Genomic DNA, 6,000 nt, shown 5'->3' with positions numbered 1-6,000 from the left:
CTGTGTGTTTGCAATTATCTTGAAATGAAATTAAAGTTAAAAACAGGTTATGGAAACATACCTTCCGCTTCTGAAATCACTTGCCTTGAGAGATTCCGCTCTTGGTTAACACTGAAACATTATCTTGAGCAAGACACTGATGATTAAGTTGAGATGAACAAGTTTTACAACCAAGTTTTGCAAGATTTATTTCCACTTTGAAAAGAAAGCTGGAGACGGACAGTCGGGGTGTTGGGGGCAGGGAATAGTCATTAAATCAATTATGTGTAATGACAACTCGACCTCTTTATCTCCTCTCCTGGGAAATCAGTCAGAGTAAAAAAATACCAGATGAGTGTGCATTAAAATATACTCCCCACAACACTCACTTTCCATCAAAATCAGGCTGGACCCGCCACCCTGGCTACATGTCACCCTCGCAGCTGGCAGACCTCAGCCCCCCTCCGGCCCCTGCTCCCCTCTGGGCCGTGGGCCCCACAACTTGCTCTGCCTGGAGCCGCACAAGCCCCAGGCCATGCCTCACCCCCTGGAGAAGCTGCTCCTGTCCCTCCCGAGCAGCGATGTCCCTCCCATACACCAGCCACCGGCACGTGGGCCAGGGAGCACCCACAATGTGCTCATCTAAGTGACACGCGTGCTTAAGTGTGAACCCAAAGACTGCAGGAAAAAAAGAATACAAAAGATCTCGTTAATAATGTTATATATACATTGGGGCACCTGGCTGGCTCAGTCGGTTAAGTGTCTGCCTTCAGCTCAGGTCATGATCCCAGGGTGTAGGGATTGAGCCCCACATCTGGCTCCCTGCTCAGCGGGGAGTCTGCTTCTGCATCTGCCCCTTTCCCCCTGCTCGTGCTCTCTCTCTCAAATAAATAAAAATAAAATCTTTAAAAAAATAATGTTATACATCGACTACATGCTGAAATGATGTTTTAGATATGTTGAATTAAATAGTGCATAGTATTAAAATAATTTCAATAGTTTCTCATTACTTTTTAATGTGGCTAGCAGGGAATTTTATTTTTTTTAAAGATTTTATTTTTATTTATTTGAAGAGATAGAGACAGCCAGCGAGAGAGGGAACACAAGCAGGGGGAGTGGGAGAGGAAGAAGCAGGCTCATAGTGGAGGAGCCTGATGTGGGGCTCGATCCCATAACGCCGGGATCACGCCCTGAGCCGAAGGCAGACGCTTAACCGCTGTGCCACCCAGGCGCCCCTAGCAGGAAATTTTAAATTACATATGTGGCTCACATTATATTTGTATGGAACAGCGCTACCCAGATGGCACAGAACAGCCCCCTCTTTTGCGCCCTTGGTGTATGCACCCTAATGTATCCCTCCTCTCAGCACCTACACACGCTTCCTCCCTGGGCTACTGCCCCCTACAGCACTGTAAGCCCAGAAAGCCCAGTTCCTTATTCTCTTTATCCTCAGTTCCTAGCACCATCCCTGGCACACCCAGCAAAAGCCATTGAGGAGTTAATCATTAAAAATTTTTAAGGAATCATAATTATTTTAAATCAAGGTGAAATTCACATACTATAATATTTTAAAGGGAACAATTTGGAGGCATTAGTACATTCACGGTGTTGTGCAACACGGCCTCTATCTGGTTCCCTGCATTTTCATCATGCCAAAGTCAAACAAACCCCATGCCCATTAAGCAGTTATTCCCCAATCTCTCCTGCCTGCAGCCCCTGGCAATCACCGATCTGTCCTCTCTGGGGATGTGCCTCTTCAGGACATTTCATATAAACGGTATTATGCAATACGTGTCTGCTTTCTTTCACTTAGCAGAACGCTTGCTAGGGGCATCCACACTGTAGCAGGCATCAGAGCGTCTTTCCTTTTTTTTTTTTTTTTTTTAATATTCTCTCTTCTATTCATATTATTCCTTCCCACTTGGAATGTACCATCCCCATGCTGTGCTTATTCAGCTTAACTCAGCAGTTAAGACTAAGTCAACTCCTATTTTCTCCATAAAGACTTCTCTGCATCTCTCGTCGTCTCGGAACTCCTTTAGCTCTATCTTTGCAACTTAGTTTAAATGCCACACATCAGTGCTATTTAAGATTGGTTCTAAAATAACCCAGCAGATAACCGTGTGTGGAGGAGGATGAATGAAACAAGCTTGGTCAGATATCAATGATCATTGAAGCAAGTGAGGTTGATTACACCATTCTATTTTTGTGAAAGTTTAAAGGTTCCCAGAATAAAACATTTCAAATAGCATCTCACACTATTACCTGTTCTAGTTAATATCTTACCCTCCCAGTGAGATCATATGCTCCTTTGAGGTCCCAGATTGTCATTCATGCCTTGGTGGGTAACGGCCACCCTAGAAAAGTGGACTGCCATCCATGTTTGTTGAATTAAATTCTATCTGAGGTGTTTAAAATTTTCATTGAGAAAAAGCTGAATTTAGGTATGAGAATCAAGGTACAAGATGCTGCTCTATTTTTAGCCTCTGGCCTTTCTTCTATAGTCAAAACCCTTTTGGTTTCTGTTCTAGCTTCTTCTGTCTTGGGCTTACAACTGATCTCTAACGAATGAGCAGAATGCACTTACTGTAGTATTCTGAACCATTTTTAGATAATCCCTAATTATCATAAAACTGGAAGCCAAGTTTCCATTCTGATGTCTACTTTGGCTCCTCCTCCCTTCTTTCTCCATGGACCCATTCTGTTTCTCCCTTCTCTGTCCCTCTATTCTGTGGGCACCAAAGGAGCATACTTATCTTTGCTTCCGAATTCACACAACAAACTTTCACATCTTATGTTCCTGTCACACTAAAAATACAGAGAAACTAGGACTTCAAAAGTGTGATAACCCATGTGTTACTACACCTACTGCTCTTTTTAATTTCAAATGGAGCCAGTAGTTCCATAAGAAGGGTCACGTCACAAATTGTTTGCATGGGGACACCTGGGTAGCTCAATCCAACTTCTGATTTCGGCTCAGGTCATGATCTCAGGGTTGTGAGATCAAGCCCCACATCAGGCTCTGTGCTGCACATGGAGCCTGCTTGAAATTCTCTCTCTCCCTCTCCATCTGCCCCTCCATGCTCCCTCGCTCCCTCTGAAAAAAAAAGGAAAGAAGGAAAGAAGAAAGAAAGAGAAAGAAAGAAAGAAAGAAAGAAAGAAAGAAAGAAAGAAAGAAAGAGGGAGGGAGGGAGGGAGGAAAATGTTTGCAGCCAGCACTCAAGAAGAAAACCCCTTTGACCGAATCTAGCGTCCACTTCCTTCAGGTAGAAAATCAGGCTAAAAATACAACAACGCTGATGCTTTGTGATTTCAGAAGTGACCAGAAAAGAAAGCATTGACCTTGGTGATTCATTTTCTCTTCTTTCCCTGAAAGCCTAGGAAAAATATTTTGGAGGAAGAATAACTTCAAAACTTAGTAAACCTGGAAACAAGAGAGTTTAATTACTTATTCATGTGGAGAGCACCCAGACAGGAGACACTAAAGAAGCAGACACAAAACAAAAGTCTCTTGAGTCATTTGTTAATGCTTAAATCTGAAAACCATGACTCTGATTGTAACACGTTAAAAAGCACACTTCAGGACAAGGCAGTCACATGGGCTTTCTCTCTCTCTGAACCGATTCTTTTATCTTTCGTTTGTTCTTGCTTTTCTGCTCTGCCAAATATCAAAGGCTTTGTTTCAACAGGTCTTGTAATCTTTGAGAGGTGTTTCCCATGACTGCTCTCATCACAAATACTTCTTCATAAACAGAGTTTTTGTTAAGTCATCTGCTGTATAACTGTGATAAAGCAGAATCACGGCCCCTAAAGATGTCTACATCCTCACCCCTGGAATTTGTGAATAGTTCTACGGCAAGGGGGGTTAAGATTGCAGATGGAGTTGAGGTTGCCAATCAACTGACTTTGAGACAAGGCAGTTCATCTGGACCGTCCAGGTGAGTTCAGTGTAATCATAAGATTCCTTACAAGTGAGAGAGGAAGGAAGGAGAATCAGTGTCAGCATGATTCCCTGGAAGAAAGACTCGACCAGTCGTTGCTGGCTTGAATGCTGGACGCGAGTTACGAACCAGCCGGGAAATACAGTGAGTCCTCTAGAAGCCTGAAAATGCAAGAAAACAGATTCTTCTAGAGCTTCTCTACTGACACTTTGATTTGGGCCCAGTGAGACGTATTCCAGAATTTTGACTTCCAGAATATAAGGTAATAGGTGTGTGTTGTTTTAAGCTTCCAAGTTTCTGCAATTTGTTTCAGTGGCATAACAACAGTTGTTAATAAGAATTGGGGAGAAAAGGACCTTAATTTTTACTATCTTGCTTAAAAAAGCCAGTTTGAACTGAGAAATTTCTAAAATTAAAAGTGTTAACTCCCCGCTGCCTGCCACTGCCCACATCCCTCTTTGGGGGGCTGCTGTAATCATTACCCCTCAGGGGCAGCTCCCCAGGGCGGGACTGTGGCCACCATGAGGGCTGTCAGGAACCAGGACGCTTAGGGGCAGTTTAGTCCATTCTCAAAAGTTGACTATTTTCTCAGTATCAATTCCAAACAGAATAATCACGTTGATAATACCAAGTAATTGAGATGACTCCCTTCTTTCAATAAACTAAACTTAATTCACGGTATGATTTTATTTAAAAAAAAAAACCCTTGAGAAAATTTCTTATGCAAAATAACCCCGTATCTGAATCCTACAAAGTAAACTACTTTGTATGCTGTCAGCTGTGACAATCAAGGCACTGATTATCTGTCCAATGTGTAGTGCTTTGGAATGAACAGCTTCTGGCTCCTTCCTCACCTCCATCCAGCTGCCTCCTGTGTTACCTATTGTCCTAAGTCATGCCCATCTTCCCTTGAAGGAGCAGGAAGGAGAGAAGACATAAAAGAATACTTGATCACTCTGTCTCCCTATTCATCAAGGTTTTGTTATAGGAGTCTGACACTTTCCGTTTACTTAGTGACAGAGGTAGCTAATGTGGCCAAACATAAAAGCTATAATTGAGGGCTCGGTGGCTCAGTCAGTTGGGTATCTGCCTTCGGCCCAAGTCATGATCTCAGGGTTCTGGGATCAAGCCCCCTTGATCAAGTGTCAGGCTCCCTCTGCTCTCCCCCCACTCCCTGGCTCATACTTGCGTGCGCTCTCTCTCTCTCTCTCTCTCTCTCTCACTCTGTCAAATAAATAAAACCTTTAAAAAAAATAGTAAGTTTTCCCTAAACTGAAAAGCCTTTTTTATAAAAGTTACACATGTTGGTTGGGGGAAAAAAAAGCAAACAGAACTATATAGATTATTCACATTACATAAAATAAACACTTCCATTGTTCATTTATTCATCCGTATTTGAAAATAGTTTCGTTTCAGTCATAAATATGTTCCCTGTGCTGGTTTTTTTTTCACATGTGCTTCAAATTCTGTAAAAGGAGCTTCAAAGAGCTGCACGTGGCCTTAGGGTAAGGAGCTGGCCACACCTGCTTGGCGGACTGCAGTTTCAGACTCCTTCTTCCTACGCCTTGTTAGTACCACCAAGACCTGAATTAATGCCCCAAACTTTACCCTCCCCCGATTAGGATTTTATATATATATTGAAGATGGTCATGTGGATGTGACTTAGAGAAAGATCACATGTTGTCAAGTGTTTGTGTTGCCACATTTTCTGCACATCCTGTAACCAAAAATGATTTGTTTCAGGCAAGCTTGTTTTCTTATTTAATGCCTGCTTTCTGTAACATGAAATAAACCCGCAGTATGTTTGATGCACTCGGCCTCGGGAGGTACGACCAAGAATACTTGGAGAGCAGTCACCAGAAATCATGCAGGTTCCAAAAGTTACAGGGAACTGCACACATCTCCTAAATGGGCTTTAAGTACATTACTCAGCAACTGGAGGCCCGCGCATGTTTCCAGCACCTTCTGGCACCTCACAGGCCATTACCCATATGTAATCCCTGATTTCAAGGGACTGAAGGGCTACCTCCCCCAGCTGCATCCCCTCCCTGGGGAAAGGAACGGACAAGCATTAGCCCTA

Source organism: Ursus maritimus, unplaced genomic scaffold (genome assembly GCF_017311325.1).
Source record: "Ursus maritimus isolate PB19 unplaced genomic scaffold, ASM1731132v1 scaffold_3, whole genome shotgun sequence".
NCBI lineage: Eukaryota > Metazoa > Chordata > Mammalia > Carnivora > Ursidae > Ursus > Ursus maritimus.
This window is presented reverse-complemented; position numbering follows the sequence as displayed.